The sequence below is a fragment of the Amborella trichopoda genome, chromosome 4 (assembly GCF_054954075.1).
Source record: "Amborella trichopoda isolate Santa Cruz 75 chromosome 4, AtrichopodaSantaCruz75HAP2 v2.0, whole genome shotgun sequence".
NCBI classification, from domain to species: Eukaryota; Viridiplantae; Streptophyta; class Magnoliopsida; order Amborellales; family Amborellaceae; genus Amborella; species Amborella trichopoda.
This window is the reverse complement of record NC_142339.1, coordinates 89,788-107,500: the sequence shown is the minus strand read 5'-3', so window position 1 is coordinate 107,500 and position 17,713 is coordinate 89,788. Positions and strand designations below refer to the sequence as shown.

Genomic DNA, 17,713 nt, shown 5'->3' with positions numbered 1-17,713 from the left:
GGTTACAAGATTATTTATAACGGCAAATACCACCAGAGACTACAACACATAGAGAATCCCCAATTTCACGAACTGAGCTTTAATAAGTTATTTAGATAGTCCTCCAGCCTAAGGGGATCAACAATATAGAATAACAACATTAAATAGCACTTGTACAGCAAGCAACCAAGCGTCCTGTAGAAAAGCTGAAAATATGCCCGAAATGCTTAAACAACCAGGCCTCCACTGCTGGCATAACTTACTGTTCTTTTCATCCAGCATGGCATTGTGTCAAACATGAGCAAGTGCTGCTAGGGTAATCCCAGCTCTACCACCTACAAAGATAACTGAGAAACCACCATGTTTAACAAAACAAACAACAAATATCTATAATGCAGCTAGCAAAAGGCAAACAAACAACAAATATCTATAATGCAGCTAGCAAAGGCAGACAAACAATACATAAAGTCTCATTTTCCATATTCAATGACTATTTATACTTTTGTGGTCCTGTTCAAAATAATGACTAATCCCAAAGTATCACTCACAAATGTTCTATTTGCAGTTTGCCATCATATTATGGGCAGAAATCAAATCCCAAGTCAACTAAAATATCAATGTCTTGAGATGCAATTCATATCATCTATGAATCTCTCTCTCTCTCTCTCTCTTTATCTTAAACACACACCTTCCCCCCCTCTCACCAAACAAACACACAAGAAATAAAAAACAGACAAAAAGAGGCAGAAATATGAACATCTACCCAAATTAGACCAAATTCAAGGTGAACAGAAACCAAATAGAAAGATCTAGTATTAAAAAGTTATGAACCTTCTAATGAATCCTCTAAGCGTAAAACCCAAATGCAATAAATCAACATGTTTTCCATTTGTCAACCAACCTTCCTTTTTTTCCTTGAGGAAGTTGACTTTTGAATTGATTGTATAGAGAATTACAAACAAAAATTAGGATTTCCCCAAAATAGGATCCCTATACAGGAACCCTTGAGAGTCCGAGAATCTTTGCAAAAGATCCAAAAATGAGGTGAGAGCTAAGGGGGGTCCAAATTCTCCTAGGGATAGTTGAGACTTATCCCTCCCTTGCTAGTGCATTTGCTGTTGCGTTACAGTTCCTATGAGTGTGTCTCCATAAGACTTAGATACTACTGCAAATGTGGCCAATTTTGACAAAAATGTTATCTAGTCTTCAAGGGCAGAGGGCATTGCCAGAAGCCCAAGCGATAGTGTTGCTGGAATACCCTCTACCTACACCTTTTTGCACCAAAGATGATTATATCTTTTGAGTCCTTTGAGTAGAGACTTGACCTCAGCGAATGTGGAGTCCTCGACTCCGATAGGCATGGCATAAAAAAGGAGCCTTCAAAATTCTTTAAAAGGCATCCAATGGCCGAGGGGCCCGGGTTGCCTAGAGAGCAGCCATCATATGGCCCCAGGTTCCAGTGTCCTTCATAAAGAAGCTTGAAGAATCCTGTGGGTACTTAGGTGCAGCAACGCTTGCCAAATTTGGTGAAGATCCAAAACGGAGAAGATGGAGAAGCTTGGGAGTTTAGGTCTCAGACTGTGACAAGTGACCTCCTTTTTTCAATAAGCGCTGAGGCAGAGGCTCTCTCCTCACGAAAGATCCTATTATTCCTCTCAATTCAAGTGGTCCAAAGAGTGGCTGAGATGGAAGCTCTCCATAGAAGAGTTCTTGAAATTTTCCTAGGAGTTCTAAGGCATAAGGAGAAGAGGTGAGGGATCGATTGGGGAATGCCCCACAGCCAATTGGATAGAAGAAGAAGGTCGGTCCAAAGGGCCAAGGCAACACCGCAATTTAGAAATAGATGTTGATTGGTTTCTTCAGCTTTGAGGCACATGGTGCATCTATTAGGAAAGCTGTAGTTGATCGAGTGTCGAAGCCCTTTGATGGAGTGCTATCCAAGTAAAAAGCTGGATTTTGAGGGCAAAACGAAGCACCAAGCCTTGGTGGCTATAGACGGAAAGGCCGAGAGGGGAGGAGAAGGCAAGGAGTATAAGCTTCAGTAAAATGAAGCAATTGTGAATGAACCTGATAGAGAGGGGGATCAGACCATCTTGTCATTGCATGTGGGAGAAAAAATATCGAATCGGGCAACACCAAGAGATTCAAAAACTGGTGAAGCTTGTTGTCAACTAAGAGTCTTTTGAAATTTGGGTTCCAAGATCTCCCAATAGGTGGACCAGTAATGCTTTCTACCACCGAAGAGGAAGGGTTACCGGTCAGACAAAAGAAAGTAGCAAGGGAGTAGCAAAGCGGGTGGGGAGGAGGTGAACAAGGAATCGTGTTTCATCGTGTCTATGAGGTCGGTTCGAGTACGGCTAGTTTGAGAGCAAGCTGACTGAAACGAGTAATTGATTCAATTCTCGCTTTGTTGTCAGGGGTAAGTGAGGGAGGAAGCGCGGAAAGTTCAGGCCTCCCTTCCCTTGAAAGGAGGCTGAATGATGCCCGCAAGTATTTGATTTTAGTGAGAGACCATCCAGTACCTTCACTGAGGTTCAGCTGGTGTGCGTCTTGATCTGCCATAAAGTTGTGTGTAGCCTCGGTGTCTACCATAGCCTTAAGGTTTTCCATTGATAGACACTTCCACATTTATAAGCTCTCGTGCTTGGGCTTGACTTTCTTCACTGTACAGCTTGGTGAAAAGACTCTCCCTTTCCATGAAGCCAGGTGCCACTCGACTTTGTTTACAACCAGGCTCCATAACTGGATTCAATGAAGGCCAATGCAAGATGGAAGGCTAAGATAGGATGAGGGCATTGGCTCTACAACATATCCCCATGAATCAGCGAAGCATTTGACTATGGCTTGGTAAAGGCAGATTCTTGTCATCTTAGTTTTTTCTAGGTTCACCTTAAAGCCCGTTGCCAACTTGAAGCATTGGAGGAAGAGCAATAAACTACAAACTTTTTTAAAAACGTATCGCAAAAAAGGAGGGTATCATCAACATATTAGAGGTGGACTATAAAGAGACCCGACCTACCCATTTGGAAACCCTAAATGCATCTGGTGCTGTACACACAAGATAGTGAGGCACTGAACACCTTAGCCACTTTGGCAAATAGGAACGGTGAAGCATGAATGTAACCCTTAGATGTGTCATTAATAAGGTCCAAAAATTGGGGTTTTGAAATACACCCTAGGATCCATCTTCACCATAGAGAGCCAAATGGCATTCTGGACAAAGTCTCATCAACACAAGCTTTTTGATTACCAAGCTTGGGATTTTTGCACTACAGCCGGAATGGATGCACTCGTGTGCTATTAGAGCACCATCGAGAATCTGACGTTCCTTCACAAATATCCCTTGGGACGATAAGATCCTGACCAAGGACACGTTTAAGGCGGGAAGCCAAGCCATCAAGAGAATTTTGTAGGAAGTATTAATCAGACTAATGGGTTTGAAGTCTTTAAGCTCTTTTGCTCCCTCTTTCTTGGGGATCCTGGCAATGAAAGTGGCATTCATCGCCTTATGGATAGTAGCTCGGGAGTGAAATTCAGAAAGGAAGGCTATGATATCAGTCTTAAGGTTATCCCAAAAGATTTTGAAGAGGGCTATGGGGAAGCTGTCAGAGCTTTAATGGCTTGGAGTACTTTGTATTCTTAAAAAAAGCTTTCCAAAGAGACCGCACATTCATGAGAAATAGAAGAGAAGGAGAAGTCCGCCATTACTAGCCTAGGACCAGAAGGGGAAGAGAAAAGCTTGGAAAAATATTCGACAGCCACTGCCTCATGAGATTGGGATGGTCAACAATCTGGTCCCCCACTTTGAAGTGGGTAATAGAGTTCTCCCTTCTTCGACAGTTGGCTATCTTGTGGAAGTAAATTGTATTTTGGTTTCCAAACTTGAGCCATTTGACTGTGGCCCATTGAGCCCAATAAATTTCTTTTGTCTTTAGGGGGAACTGGTAATCATGTTCGTGGATGGATCGAGAATTAAGCTGAAGGGAAGGGAGGTCTAAGTTCTTCAATGGAGTCTCAATGTTGAATAGACCTCAAAAGGGACACTTTTTTGTATCAGAAGTTCCCAGGGAACTGTGAATTCCATGATTTCAGGAAAACTTTGAGCATTTGGAGCTTTTTCTACTAGACAAAACCGGCCCACCCATTCACTAGGGGGGAGAAGGACTCCCAATGGTTATGGACAGGAGTGGGGAAGCTGGGCTCTTAGAGCCAAGACAGCTCAAAGCGAAAAGGCTTAGGCCCTGGAGGAATGGACAGGGTATCTAGATGGATAGGTTTATGATTTGAGGCGGGCTTGGGAAGCACCAGAGTGTGGGTGCTAGGGAACTCATGATCCCACTCGAGAGGGGTTAGAAATCTATCTAAATTTGAGAGGCTTGGATTAGCCGAATGACTAGACCAACTGAACTCCGCTCCTTCCAACATGATGTCAAGAAGACTGTTATGAGACTATCTAGTGATATTAAAATGGTGGCAGCAAAGTTGGTACATGGGAGGAGAGAAGAGGAGGAGATGAATTAGTAGGAAAATGGTGAGGTGGACTAATGAGGTTTGGGGAGGGCATACAAAGAGGGGGTGAAGGAGGAAGAGGTTGCAAGCCTAGGATTGCATAGAGAAAGGGTGGAGAGAGAGGGGAGGAAATGGTGATAAATAGTTAAGAGATTACTTATAATGGCAAATACCACCAGAGATAGCAATACACAGAGAATTCCAAAATTTCATGAACTGAGCTTTAATCAGTTATTAGGTATTCCTCTAGCCTAAGGGGATCAACAACATAGAATAACAATATTAAATAGTACATGTACAGCCAGCAACCAAGTCTCTTGCAGAAAGCTGAAATTATGCCTGAAATGCTTGAACAGCCAGGCCTCCAATGCTAGCATAACTTATTGTTCTTTTCATCCAACGTGGCATTGCGCCAAACCTGAGCAAGTGCTGCTAGGGTAAATCCCAGCTCTACCACCTACAAAAAATTACATTGATTTAAAAATAGAGATAACTGAGAAACCACTTTGTTTAACAAAACAAACAACAAATATCTATAATGCAGCTAGCAAAAGGCAAACAAACAGTACATAAAGCCTCATTTTCCATATTTAATGGCTATATATACTTTTGTGGTCCATTTTAAAAATAATGACTAACCCCAAAGTTTCATACTCACAAATGTTCTATTTGCAGTTTGCCATCATATTATGGGCAGAAATCAAATCCCAAGTCAACTAAAATATAAATGTCTTGAGATGCAATTCATATCATCTATGAATCTCTCTCTCTCTCTCTCTCTCTCTCTCTCTCTCTCTCTCTCTCTCTTACACACACACCCTCACCCCCACCAAACAAACACACAAGAAATAAAAAACTGACAAAAAGAGGTAGAAATATGAACATCTAACCAAATTCAAGGTGAACAAAAACCAAATAAAAAGATCTAGTATTAAAAAGTTCTGAACCTTCTAGTGAATCCTCTAGGCATAAAACCCAAATGTAATTAACCAACATGTTTTCCATTCGTCAACCAACCTTCTTTTTTTTCCTTGAGGAAGTTGACTTTTGTATTCATTGTATAAAGAATTACAAACAACAATTAGGCAAGCCCCAAAACAGGGTGCCCTATAAAGGTACCCTTGAGGGTCCGAGAATTTCTGCAATAGATACCAAAATGAGGTGAGAGCTAAGGGGGGTCCAAATTCTCCTAGGGATAGTTGAGACTAGCTCCCTCCCTTGCTAGTGCATCTGCCGCAGCGTTACAATTCCTATGAGTGTGTCTCCAAGAGAGTTGGATACTGCTGCAAATGCGGCCAATTTCGACAAAAATGTTATCTAGTCTCCAAAAAAGGCGTCCAATGCCTGAGGGGCCTTGGTTGCCTAGAGAGCAGCCATCAGATGGCCCCAGGTTCCAGCATAAAGAAGCTTGAGGAATCCTGTGGATACTTAGGTGCAACAACGCTTGCCAATTTTGGTGAAGATCTGAAAAGGAGAAGATGGAGAAGCGTGGGACGTTTAGGGCCCAAAATGTGACAAGTGACCTACTTTTTTCAAAAAGAGCTGAGGTAGAGGCTCTCTCCTAGCTAAAGATCCTATTATTCCTCTCAATTCAAGTGATCCAAAGAGTGGCTGAGATGGAAGCTCTCCGTACTAAAGCACAAGGAGAAGAGGTGAGGGATCGATTGGGGAATGACCCACAGCCACTTCGATAGAAGAAGAAGGTCGGTCAGAAGGGCCAAGGCAACCTCGCAATTTAGTAATAGATGTTGATTGATTAAATCTTCTGAGTCCTTTGAGTAGAGAATTGGCCTTAGCGAATGTGGAGTCCTCGACTCCGATAGGCAGGGCATAAGAAAGGAGGATCGGGGCTTCAAAATTCTTAAAAAGGCGTCCAATGCCTGAGGAGCCCTGGTTACCTAGAGAACAGCCATCAGATGGCCCCGGGTTCCGGTGTCCTTCATACAGAAGCTTGAATAATCATGTGGGTACTTAGGTGCAACAATGCTTGCCAATTTTGGTGAAGATCTGAAAAGGAGAAGATGGAGAAGCTTGGGAGGTTTAGGGCCCAGAATGTGACAAGTGATCTCCTTTTTTCAATAAGAGCTGAGGTAGAGGCTCTCCTCACAAAAGATCTTATTATTCCTCTCAATTCGAGTGGTCTAAAGAGTGGCTGAGATGGAAGCTCTCCATAGAAGATTTCTATAATTTTTCCAAGAGTGGCTGAGATGGAAGCTCTCCATGCAAACCTTTATCTCTCTAACAATTTACAAATGTACTTCTCTTTCTCTCACTAAAAAACAGTGCACAACATAAGTCAAAGACAGAGCTTTGTCAAAGGATGCCAGTATGAAGTAAAGTGGGGCATGGAAGGAAACATAAGTCTAATCCAGTACCTCAAAAGGGATAAGATATCCTTCAATCTTGGCAATGCAATCATTTATAGGCAGCAAAACTTCCAAAATATGGGCATTGGATAGTGCTTTCGATGAAGTAAATCTGACTGGCACTTCTACAGTACGGTGGAGATATACACCTAATTGCTAGCCAAATGGTACATCACCATAGGATATTACACTGAATTGCTCAATGGGGATCTCAATAAATGAGCCATAGCTTTCATGGACCTCTTTTACGAAGTAAAGGAATTTTCTGCTATATACACCAGAGGATTTTTCATTTTCAGGAACGACTTCAGGTCTTCTTTGTCTCAGTTTGTCCAGACGTTGCCCATACATGTTGTGTAAAGTTTTGAAAGTATCTCTGGTTTGCTTCTTTTCAAGAATGTCATTTCTTTTGAGGTAAACCATGGACAGTGCACGTAAATTCCCAAACCAAAGGAATATGTAAAATTGGTGAACTTGGATTTTTAGAGCATAATGCAGACATAGCTTTATAACCCAACAGAAAGAAATGCCCACTCCTGGCAAAATCTATACTCTCAGTGGCATCGATAGTTGCCAAAGGACTCAGGAACCAATGAGGAAGTGGCAATATCTGGTTTGCCCGCTCTATTTGCAATGTGATATACTACATATTTCCAACTGAACTACTTGGGGCATCAACAGTTTCTTCATAAATTGCATCCAAATTACCAAACTTTAGTTTGTTTTTGTCTAGGGTTGCTTTTGTTGTCCACTGCATTGTGTGCTCTATTTATGTAATTTTGTGATGGATTTCTTTTATCCTAATTCTTGTGGTTGTATTTATCTAAAAGCAATTTTCTGATGGATATCTTTCATTCTAATTCTTGTGGTTGTATTTATCTAAAAGCAAAAACTTTATTAAGAACCTGAAAGAAATGAAAACAAGAAGTCAAGCAACTCAAATTCCTCTCGCATCAGATACACCTTTATTAAAGAGTGAGCCCAAGGAAGTGGTGGAGGTCAGGATGCTAGCATATGTCCTTTTTCTCCTTTCTTTTCTGGCCAGGCATTTTTCCCTCTCTCATGTAGGAAAAGGAAAGCAAACCCCTTATCCTCTTAATTGATAATCAGCTAGAAAGAGAACTACCGCATCTTTTCCTTTTCCACTTGTTCCTTCTTCCATGTGTTTTAAAACAATCTCTTTATGTTCTCTCTCTCTCTCTGAAAGAATGCAAATCTTTCTCTCTCTAACTGGTACAAATGTACTTTTCTTTCTCTCAACAATTGCAGCAGCTGCCATTCCATTTATTTATTATTATAGTGGTCAAGAAACAAACCACAATCATTTTCTCATGACACATAAAACCTAAAGCAGTGAAGAAGTTTCTCAAAATCCCAATCCTCAAACTAATCTCCCACTTTACACAGGGACACAGAGCGGAAAAAAAAGTGAACGTGATTGGTTAAGCCCCCCCTTTCTTTTTTTTTAATATAAACGGAGGTTGTGGACGAACTGGCTGGGTTGGTTGGTGCGGCTCGGCTGATCTCGGCTCGGCTCTGCTGATATCGGCTCGGCTCAGCTGGTATCGGCTCGGCTCGGCTTATATTATTCGGCTCCGCTCAGTTCCATTATAAATTTACGTGAAGTTAGCTAAGCCGAGCCGAATCTAGCTGAGCTGAGCCGAGCTGAGCCTAATATAGCTGAGCCGAGCCGAATGTAGCCGAGCTGAGCTGATTTTAGCCGAGCCGAGCCGATATTCATCATCTTTGGCTGAATCGAGCCGATACAAGCTGAGTATAACTAACACCACAACATTTAAGCCCAAACTAGCCCTATAAAAACCAAAAAACATTTCTAAAAATTCGGTAAAAATTAGAAGAAAATATATATTAATATTTAGCATCAAAAGCTATCAATAAAAATATAGAAAACTATTTAGATATCATAAAAATAAATTTTCTTAGATAAGCTCAAATTTTTAACTCTTTTCTTGGCTCTTTCTCTCTCTAAAACCCTCACTTTCAATCTCCTCCTCGTGGATGCTCTATTATTGATCATAAAAAATTTAAAACCCCAATTTCCTTAACCCCGAACCTACAAGGTCAAAACATGAACCCCCAAGCTCGCAAGTCGTCGTTCAAAACACGAGTTTTTAAAAAACCTCTGAGTTTTGAAATCCTTTAAGAAGTCTGAATTTTTTCAATAGATCTTCAAAAAATCATATTTTTTAACAAAAACAATATATATATGTACTTCATGTTTTTATGAAAAACACTTTGGTAATATGATCTCTTGAATATTTAGACAAAATATGAAAATTTGAAAAATACTTCGCTAATATGAAAATTTGAAAATTTGAAAAACACTTCGGTAATAGGAAAAACACAAAATTTGAAAATTCCTATGTATATTTAGACAAAATAAGAGACACCTATGCCCAAGTCAAATTGTAAATTGATAACAACAGACCTTATTGATCACGCAAGGAGCAAATGTTCTCGGGATTGTATACAAAGAAACCATTTACTTTTTCTATAAGGGGGTCACAATTATTTCTACTCATTGGATGTCAAATTTGTTGCCTTAGGGTGCGTCACAAAGTCCGAAATTTTTTTTTTTAAACTTTGAGTTTATCTAATGACACTCCTACAACTACTCAATTTGTAAGCTAAGGGACATGACTGATTGTGACTTCCTTGTACAAAAAGTAAACGGTCTCTTTGTATACTTTTTTATTTTTTTATATATACTTAACTAAAAAACCCAGAAGCAAATGTTCTACATGTAAATGTGCTTAATACTTCTTTCATGGGTAGCAATAGTTATTTTTCATTTTTTTTGTCCAAATGTGCACGTGTGCGTCGGCGTGTAGGGGGAGAGAGAGAAAGAGAGAGAGAGAGGCTTGCACAATTACAAAGTAATATCAAGAATATGGATATGGTTTGCTCTAGCTGCTGGGGATAAGGAGAGGGGAATAATGGAATAAAAGTGCTGAAAAAAATATAGATATGAGAGAATGTACAATGAATGGGTGCTTTAATCACATACATAGTAGGAGGGAAAGAATAAGAGGAAATAGTGATAAATGGTTACAAGATTATTTATAACGGCAAATACCACCAGAGACTACAACACATAGAGAATCCCCAATTTCACGAACTGAGCTTTAATAAGTTATTTAGATATTCCTCCAGCCTAAGGGGATCAACAATATAGAATAACAACATTAAATAGTACCTGTACAGCAAGCAACCAAGCGTCCTGTAGCAAACCTGAAAATATGCTCGAAATGCTTAAACAGCCAGGCCTCCACTGTTGGCATAACTTACTGTTCTTTTCATCCAACATGGCATTGTGCCAAACATGAGCAAGTGCTGCTAGGGTAAAATCCCAGCTCTACTACCTACAAAAAATTTCATTGATTTAATAAAAGAGATAACTGAGAAACCACCTTGTTTAACAAAACAAACAACAAATATCTATAATGCGGCGAGCAAAAGGCAAACAAACAATACATAAAGTCTCATTTTCCATATTCAATGACTATTTATACTTTTGTGGTCCTGTTCAAAATAATGACTAATCCCAAAGTTTCATACTCAACAATGTTCTATTTGCAGTTTGCCATCATATTATGGGTAGAAATTAAATCCCAAGTCAACTAAAATATCAATGTCTTGAGATGCAATTCATATCATCTATGAATCTCTCTCTCTCTCTCACACTCTCTTTCTCTTAAACACACACCTTCTCCCCCTCCCACCAAACAAACACAGAAGAAATAAAAAACTGACTAAAAGAGGCAGAAATATGAACATCTACCCAAATTAGACCAAATTCAAGGTGAACAGAAACAAAAAAGAAAGATCTAGTATTAAAAAGTTATGAACCTTCTAATGAATCCTCTAAGCATAAAACCCAAATGCAATAAATCAACATGTTTTCCATTTGTCAACCAACCTTTCTTTTTTTCCTTGAGGAAGTTGACTTTTGTATTGATTGTATAGAGAATTACAAACAAAAATTAGGATTTCCCCAAAAAAGGGTGCCCTATACAGGAACCCTTGAGGGTCCGAGAATCTCTGCAAAAGATCCAAAAATGAGGTGAGAGCAAAGGGGGGTCCAAATTCTCCTAGGGATAGTTGAGACTTATCCCTCCCTTGCTAGTGCATTTGCTGTTGCGTTACAGTTCCTATGAGTGTGTCTCCATAAGACTTAGATACTACTGCAAATGTGGCCAATTTCGACAAAAATGTTATCTAGTCCCCAAGGGAAAAGGGCACTGCCAGAAGCCCAAGCGATAGTGTTGCTGGAATACCCTCTACCTACACCTTTTTGCACCAAAGATGATTATATCTTTTGAGTCCTTTGAGTAGAGACTTGGCCTCAGCGAATGTGGAGTCCTCGACTCCGATAGGCATGGCATAAGAAAGGAGGATCGGGGCTTCAAAATTCTTTAAAAGGCATCCAATGGCTGAGGGGCCCGAGTTGCCTAGAGAGCAGCCATCATATGGCCCCAGGTTCCAGTGTCCTTCATAAAGAAGTTTGACGAATCCTGTGGGTACTTAGGTGCAGCAACGATTGCCAAATTTGGTGAAGATCCGAAAAGGAGAAGATGGAGAAGCTTGGGAGTTTAGGGCCCAGACTGTGACAAGTGACCTCCTTTTTTCAATAAGAGCTGAGGCAGAGGCTCTCTCCTCACTAAAGATCCTATTATTCCTCTCAATTCAAGTGGTCCAAAGAGTGGCTGAGATGGAAGCTCTCCATAGAAGATTTCTTGAAATTTTCCAAGGAGTTCTAAGGCATAAGGAGAAGAGGTGAAAGATCGATTGGGGAATGCCCCACAGCCACTTGGATAAAAGAAGAAGGTCGGTCCAAAGGGCAAGGCAACATCGCAATTTAGAAAAAGATGTTGATTGGTTTCTTCAGCTTTGAGGCACATGGTGCATCAATTAGGAAAAGGATACCCCTTTGCTGTAGTTGATCGAGTGTCGAAGCTCTTTGATGAAGTGCTATCCAAGTAAAAAGCTGGATTTTGAGGGCAAAAAGAAGCACCAAGCCTTGGTGGCTATAGAGGGAAAGGCCGAGAGAGGAGGAGAAGGCAGGGAGTATAACCTTCAGTAAAATGAAGCAACTGTGACTGAAGCCGATGGAGAGGGGGATCAGACCATCTTGTCATTGCATGTGGGAGAAAAAATATCGAATCGGGCAAGACCGAGAGATTCAAAAACTGGTGAAGCTCGTAATCAACTAAGAGTCTCTTGAAATTTGGGTTCCTAGATCTCGCATTAGGTGGACCAGTAATGCTTTCTACCACCGAAGAGGAAGGGTTACGGGTCAGACAAAAGAAACTAGCAAGGGAGTAGTAAAGCGGGTGGGGAGGAGGTGAACAAGGAATCGTGTTTCATCGTGTCTATGAGGTTGGTTCGAGTACGGCTAGTTTGAGAGCAAGCTGACTGAAACGAGTAATTGATTCAATTCTCGCTTCGTTGTTAGGGATAAGTGAGGGAGGGAGCGTGGCAAGTTCAGGCCTCCCTTCCCTTGAAAGGAGGCTAAATGACGCCCGCAAGTATTTGATTTTAGTGAGAGACCATCCAGTACCTTCACTGAGGTTCAGCCGGCGTGCTTCTTGATCTGCCATAAAGTTGTGTGTAGCCCCGGGGTCTACCATAGCCTTAAGGTTTTCCATTGATAGACACTTCCCCATTCATAAGCTCGCGTGCTTGGGGCTTGACTTTCTTCACTCTGTAGCCTAGTGAAAGAACTCTCCCTTTCCATGAAGTCAGGTGCCACTCGACTTTGTCTATAACCAGGCTCCATAATTGGATTCGATGAAGGTCAATGCAAGATGGAAGGCTAAGATAGGATGAGGGCATTGGCTCTACAACACATCCCCATGAGTCAGTGAAGCATTTGACTATGGCTTGGTCAAGGCAGATTCTTGTCATCTTAGTTTTTTCTAGGTTCACCTTAAAGTCCGTAGTCAACTTGAAGCATTGGAGGAAGAGCAATAAACAACAAACTTTTTTTAAAAATGCATTGCAAAAAAGGAGGGTATCATCGACATATTGGAGGTGGAATATAAAGAGACCCGACTTACCCACTTGGAAACCGTAAATGCGTTCCGTGCTGTACACACGAGATAGTGAGGCACTGAACACCTTAGCCACTATGGCAAATAAGAACAGTGAAAGGGGGTCCCCGTCGCGGAGCCCTCTCAAAGCATGAATGTAACCCTTAGATGAGTCATTAATAAGGTCCAAAAATTGGGGTTTTGAAATACACCCTTGGATCCATCTTCACCATAGAGAGCCAAATGGCATTCTGGACAAAGTCTCATCAACTCAAGCTTTTTGATTACCAAGCCTGGGATTTTTGCACTCGTGTGCTGTTAGAGCACCATCGAGAATCTGGCGTTCCCTCACAAAGGTCCCTTGGGACGATAAGATCACCTGACCAAGGACACGTTTAAGGCGGGAAGCCAAGCCTTCTAGAGAATTTTGTAGGAAGTATTAATCAGACTAATGGGTTTGAAGTCTTTAAGCTCTTTTGCTCCCTCTTTCTTACGGATCTTGGCAATGAAAGTGGCATTCATCGCCTTATGGATAGTAGCTGGGGAGTGAAATTCAGAAAAGAAAGCCATGGTATCAGTCTTAAGGTTATCCCAAAAGATTTTGAAGAGGGCCATGGGGAAGCTGTCAGAGCTTCAATGGCTTGGAATACTTTGTATTCCTAAAAAAAGCTTTCCAAAGAGGCTGCACATTCGTGAGAAATAGAAGAGAAGGAGAAGTCCGCCATTACTGGTCTAGGACCAGAAGGGGAAGAGAAAAGCTTGGAAAAAGATTCGACAGCCACTGCCTCATGAGATTGGGATGGTCAACAATTTGGTTCCCCACTTTGAAGTGGGAAATAGAGTTCTCCCTTCTTCGACAGTTGGCTATCTTGTGGAAGTAAGTTGTATTTTGGTTTCCAAGCTTGAGCCAATTGACTGTGGCCCATTGAGCCAATAAATTTATTCTTTCTTTAGGAGGAACTGGTAATCATGTTCGTGGATGGATCGAGAATCCAGCTGAAGGGGAGGGAGGTCTAAGTTCTTCAATGGAGTCTCAATGTTAAATAGACCTCAAAAGGGAGTCTTTTTGGTACTTGAAGTTTCCAGGGAGCTGTGAACTCCATGATTTCAGGAAAACTTTGAGCATTTGGAGCTTTTTCTACTAGACAAAACCGGCCCACCCATTCACTAGGGGGGAGAAGGACTCCCAATGGTTATGGACAGGAGTGGGGAAGCTGGGCTCTTAGAGCCAAGACAGCTCAAAGCGAAAAGGCTTAGGCTCTGGAGGAATGGACAAGGTATCTAGATGGATAGGTTCATGATTTGAGGCGGGCTTGGGAAGCACCAGAGTGTGGGTGCTAGGGAACTCATGATCCCACTCGAGAGGGGTTAGAAATCTATCTAAATTTGAGAGGCTTGGATTAGTCGAAGGACTAGACCAACTGAACTCCGCTCTTTCCAACAAGATGTCTAGAAGATTGTTATGAGACTATCTAATGATATTAAAACGGTGGCAACAAGGTTGGAACATTGGGGGAGAGAAGAGGAGGAGATGAATTCATAGGAAAATGGTGAGGTGGACTAATGAGGTTAGGGGAGGGCATACAAAGAGGGGGTGCAGGAGGAAGGGGTTGCAAGCCTAGGATTGCATAGAGAAAGGGTGGAGAGAGAGGGGAGGAAATGGTGATAAAGGGTTACAAGATTATTTATAATGGAAAATACCTCCAAAGATTGCAATACACAAAGAATTCCCAAATTTCACGAACTGAGCTTTAATCAGTTATTAGATATTCTTCCAGCCTAAGGGGATCAACAACATAGAATGACAATGATAAATAGTACCTGTACAGCAAGCAACCCAGTCTCTTGTAGCAAAGCTGAAATGCTTGAACAGCCAGGCCTCCACTGCTGGCATAACTTATTGTTCTTTTCATCCAACGTGGCATTGTGTCAAACATGAGCAAGTGCTGCTAAGGTAAATCCCAGCTCTACCACCAACAAAAAATTACATTGATTTAAAATAGAGATAACTGAGAAACCACCTAGTTTAACAAAACAAGCAACAAATATTTATAAAGCAGCTCGCAAAAGGCAAACAAACAGTACATAAAGCCTCATTTTCCATATTCAATGGCTATATATACATTTGTGGTCCGTGTTCAAAAAAATGACTAACCCAAAAGTTTCATACTCACAAATGTTCTATTTTCAGTTTGCCATCATATTATGGGCAGAAATCAAATCCCAAGTCAACTAAAATATAAATATCTTGAGATGCAATTCATATCATCTATGAATATCTCTCTCTCTCTCTCTCTCTCTCTCTCTCTCTCTCTCTCTCTCTCTCTCTCTCTCTCTCTTACACACACACCCTCCCCCCAACCAAACAAACACACAAGAAATAAAAAACTGACAAAAAGAGGCAGAAATATGAACATCTAACCAAATTCAAGGTGAACAAAAACAAAATAGAAAGATCTAGTATTAAAAAGTTCTGAACCTTCTAGTGAATCCTCTAGGCATAAAACCCAAATGCAATTAATCAACATGTTTTCCATTAGTCAACCAACCTTCTTTTTTTTCCTTGAGGAAGTTGACTTTTGTATTGATTGTATAAAGAATTACAAACAACAATTAGGCAAGCCCCAAAACAGGGTGCCCTATACAGGAACCCTTGAGGGTCCGAGAATTTCTGCAATAGATCCAAAAATGAGGTGAGAGCTAAGGGGGGTCCAAATTCCCCAAGGGATAGTTGTGACTAGCTCCCTCCCTTGCTAGTGCATCTGCCGCAGCGTTACAAGTCCTATGAGTGTGTCTCCAAGAGACTTGGATACTGCTGCAAATGTGGCCAATTTTGACGAAAATGTTATCTAGTCTCCAAAAAAGGCATCCAATGCCTGAGAGGCCTTGGTTGCCTAGAGAGCAGCCATCAGATGGCCCCGGGTTCCAGCATAAAGATGCTTGAGGATTCCTGTGGATATTTAGGTGCAACAACGCTTGCCAATTTTGGTGAAGATCTGAAAAGGAGAAGATGGAGAAGCTTGGGAGGTTTAGGGCCCAGAATGTGACAAGTGACCTACTTTTGTCAATAAGAGAAGAGGTAGAGGCTCTCTCCTAGTTAAAGATCCTATTATTCCTCTCAATTCAAGTGGTCCAAAGAGTGGCTGAGAAGGAAGCTCTCCATAGAAGATTTCTTGAATTTTTCCAAGGAGTACTAAGGCATAAGGAGAAGAGGTGAGGGATCGATTGGGGAATGACCCACAGCCACTTCGATAGAAGAAGAAGGTCGGTCCAAAGGGCCAAGGCAACCTCGCAATTTAGAAATAGATGTTGATTGATTAAATCTTCTGAGTCCTTTGAGTAGAGACTTGGCCTTAGCGAATGTGGAGTCCTCGACTCCGATAGGCAAGGCAAAAGAAAGGAGGATCGGGGCTTCAAAATTCTTAAAAAGGCGTCCAATGCCTGAGGAGCCCTGGTTACCTAGAGAACAGCCATCAGATGGCCCCGGGTTCCGGTGTCCTTCATAAAGAAGCTTGAGGAATCTTGTGGGTACTTAAGTGCAACAATGCTTGCCAATTTTGGTGAAGATCTGAAAAGGAGAAGATGGAGAAGCTTGGGAGGCTTAGGGCCCAGAATGTGACAAGTGATCTCCTTTTTTCAATAAGAGCTGAGGTAGAGGCTCTCTCCTCACTAAAGATCTTATTATTCCTCTCAATTCAAGTGGTCCAAAAAGTGGCTGAGATGGAAGCTCTCCATAAAAGATTTCTTTAATTTTTCCAAGAGTGGCTGAGATGGAAACTCTCCATGCAAACCTTTATCTCTCTAACAATTTACAAATGTACTTCTCTTTCTCTCACTAAAAAACAGTGCACAACATAAGTCAGAGACAGAGCTTTGTCAAACGATGCCAGTATGAAGTAAAGTGGGGCATGGAAGCAAACAAAAGTCTAATCCAGTACGTCAAAAGGGATCAGATATCCTTCAATCTCGGCAATGCAATCATTTATAGGCAGCAAAAGTTCCAAAAGGAAAAACTTTACTAAGAGCCTGAAAGAAATGAAAACAAGAGGTCAAGCAACTCAAATTCCTCCCGCATACCTTTACTAAAGAGTGAGCCCCTCTCGCATACCTTTATTAAAAAGTGAGCCCAAGGTAGTGGTGAAGGTCAGGATGCTAGCATATGCCGTTTTGCTCCTTTCTTCTCTGGCCAGGCATTTTCGCTCTGTCTAACTGGTACAAATGTATTTCTCTTTCTCTCAACAATTGAAGCAGCTGCCATTCTATTTATTTTATTCTCATAGTGGTCAAGAAACAAACCACAATCATTTTCTCAACACACATAAAACCTAAAGCAGTAAAGAAGTTTCTCAATATCCCAATCCTCAAAGGCTCAAACTAATCTCCCACTTTACATAGGGTCAAGACCAGTTGGTCTCCCTCTGCCTCCACAAAGATACCTAGAGACAGATTTACAATTTTATTTTTCTTATTTGGGAGATAATAGTAAGCTGAAGGGTGGCTACATCGAGCAGCATGAGTACGGACATAAGTCGGGCAGCAGAAAAGCTGAAAATTGAAGTGCATCGATGATTCTCTAGAAATTAAACAGTAGCCTTATCAGAGTTACACAGATGCACATTCAAACTTTGCACAGATATGCCCCTTATCCTTTTGATTGATGATCAGTTAGTGAGAGAGAGAGAGAACCACTGCACCTTTTCCTTTTCCACTTGTTCCTTCTTCTATTTGTATTTTTGTTACAATCTCTTTATGTTCTCTCTCTCTCACTGAAAGAATGCAAACATTCATCTCTCTAACTATTTACAA

General features: G+C 41.2%; 1 long non-coding RNA gene across 11 annotated transcripts in view; it reads right to left on the bottom strand.

Annotated features, from left to right (window-relative positions):
• Nucleotides 1-16,392, bottom strand: part of LOC105421059 (uncharacterized) — a 17,784-nt gene extending 1,392 nt beyond the window's left edge. Inside the window, exons 1-5 of one of the 11 annotated variants that reach the window (XR_002281808.2) lie at nt 15,457-16,392; nt 14,729-14,874; nt 10,072-10,237; nt 4,782-4,945; nt 151-326 (exon numbers count right to left, since the gene is read on the bottom strand). This is a non-coding gene — a long non-coding RNA (uncharacterized LOC105421059). The remainder of the gene's footprint in view (nt 1-150; nt 327-4,781; nt 4,946-10,071; nt 10,238-14,728; nt 14,875-15,456) is intronic. The other 10 variants (XR_016053674.1, XR_016053673.1, XR_016053672.1 and 7 more) reach the window with 10 other exon arrangements.
• Nucleotides 16,393-17,713: the final 1,321 nt, after the last annotated feature.